We start from the raw sequence: 2,528 nt of genomic DNA, 5'->3' as shown, positions 1-2,528 counted from the left end.
TGCTATAAAATTACCCATGCATATAACTTGTAAATAAAAAGCTATTTAAAAAAAAAAAAGAATTTAGCTGGCTTTGAAATAATAAATCCTCAGAGAATTCCCAAGCTTATGAAATTCAGAAGTAGAAAGAGTCTCTGCATTGATTCCATGATCTCAAATTGCTCTTGTGATTCATCAGGTTTCTTTACAACATCACCCATTTTATTGGTGGGGAAGACCCATTCACATTATTTTCTCCCTTAATGGAGGAAATTACCTTCTTCCCAGATTCAGTAATAGAATAATGCCTGGCATTTTAAAAAAAATCATTGTTAAGAGTTCCTAAGCCTTTTTTTCTTTCTCATGTCTCTGATTCCAGTGTGATGCAGCAAAACTAAAAAAAATTGAGTAAGAAATCATTCAGAAGTTCAGATTTGTGATGTGATAGTCCCCAGCTCCATCATGAGAAATTCTTTCCCTTACACAGCCAGCAACTCCATTAGCTACTCCTTAGTTTGAATGTGATAAGTCTTATGATATTGATAATATAACTTCTACGGATTGTAAAGAAGCAGGATAATGCTTATATTGTCTTTTGTTTTAAACATTAGCAGTCATTGCTAAATAATCTATTAGTATATTGAAAGGATTATAATTTTTTAAAAAGTGATTATCACATTCCAATTCTTTGACCCTAATAGTGTCATTAGTGGGAATATACTCTAAGAATGTTATCAAAAAGAAAAATAAATTTATCCGTTTAAATGTATTTATAGGAAATTCATTTGTAATTCTGAAAACTTAGTAACAAAATCTCTTAACACTTGGGGAAATGGCTGACCAGGCTGTGACAGAATAATAAATTAGATTGAAGTTCACTGGATTTAGAGTCGATAGATTTGAATAAATTTGAATCCCAGATATTTCCTAATTTTTATTTTTTATTTTTTATTTTTTTAATAATTTTTTATTGATAGAACGCATGCCAGGGTAATTTTTACAGCATTATCCCTTGCATTCATTTCTGTTCCGATTTTACCCCTCCCTCCCTCCACCCCTTTCCCGAGATGGCAAGAGTCCTTTACATGTTGAATGGGTTGCAGTATATCCTAGATACAATATATGTGTGCAGAACCAAACAGTTTTCTTGTTGCACAGGGAGAATTGGATTCAGAAGGTATAAATAACCCGGGAGGAAAAACATAAATGCAAGCAGTTTATATTCATTTCCAGTGTTCTTTCTCTGGGTGTAGCTGCTTCTGTCCATCTTTGATCGATTAAGGCTCTCTTTATTGAAGAGGTCCACTTCCATTAGAATACATCCTCAAACAGTATCATTGTTGAGGTATATAATGATCTCCTGGTTCTGCTCATTTCACTCAGCATCAGTTCATGTAAGTCTCGCCAGTCCTCTCTGTATTCATCCTGCTGGTCATTCCTTACAGAACAATAATATTCCATAACGTTCATATACCACAATTTACTCAACCATTCTCCAATTGATGGACATCCTTTCATTTTCCAGCTTCTAGCCACTACAAACAGGGCTGCCACAAACATTTTGGCACATACAGGTCCCTTTCCTTTCTTTAGTATCTCTTTGGGGTATAAGCCCAGTAGAAACACTGCTGGATCAAAGGGTATGCACAGCTTGATAACTTTTTGAGCATAGTTCCAAATTGCTCTCCAGAATGGCTGGATGTGTTCACCATTCCACCAACAATGTATCAGTGTCCCTGTTTTCCCACATCCCCTCCAACATTCCTCATTATCTTTCCCAGTCATTCTAGCCAATCTGACAGGTGTGTAGTGGTATCTCAGAGTTGTCTTAATTTGCATTTCTCTGATTAATAATGATTTGGAGCATATTTTCATATGTCTATAAATAGTTTCAATTTCTTCGTCTGAGAATTGTCTGTTCATATCCTTTGACCATTTATCAATTGGAGAATGGTTTGATTTCTTATAGATTAGGGTCAGTTCTCTATATATTTTGAAAATGAGGCCTTTATCAGAACCTTTGATTGTAAAAATGTTTTCCCAGTTTATTTTTTCCCTTCTAATCTTGTTTGCATTTGTTTTGTTTGTACAAAAACTTTTCAGTTTGATATAATCAAAATTTTCTATGTTGTGGTCAATAGTGATCTCTAGTTCTTCTTTGGTCATAAATTCTTCCCTCTTCCACAGGTCTGACAGGTAAACTATCCTATGCTCTTCCAATTTATTTATCATCTCATTCTTTATGCCTAGATCATGAACCCATTTTGACCTTATCTTGGTGTACGGTGTTAAGTGTGGGTCAATGCCTAGTTTCTGCCATACTGATTTTCAATTTTCCCAGCAATTTTTGTCAAATAATGCATTCTTATTCCAGAAACTGGTGTGTTTGGGTTTGTCAAACACTATATTATTAAAGTATTTCCTAATTTAAAAAAAAAATGATTTTAACCAAGTCACTTAACCTCACTAGGCCTCAGTTTCTTCATTTGTAGGGGGATTTTTGTTTTGATTTTTGGTGAGGCAATAAGGATTAAATGACTTTCCATAGA

The sequence above is a fragment of the Antechinus flavipes genome, chromosome 4, assembly GCF_016432865.1.
Source record: "Antechinus flavipes isolate AdamAnt ecotype Samford, QLD, Australia chromosome 4, AdamAnt_v2, whole genome shotgun sequence".
NCBI lineage: Eukaryota > Metazoa > Chordata > Mammalia > Dasyuromorphia > Dasyuridae > Antechinus > Antechinus flavipes.
This window is presented reverse-complemented; position numbering follows the sequence as displayed.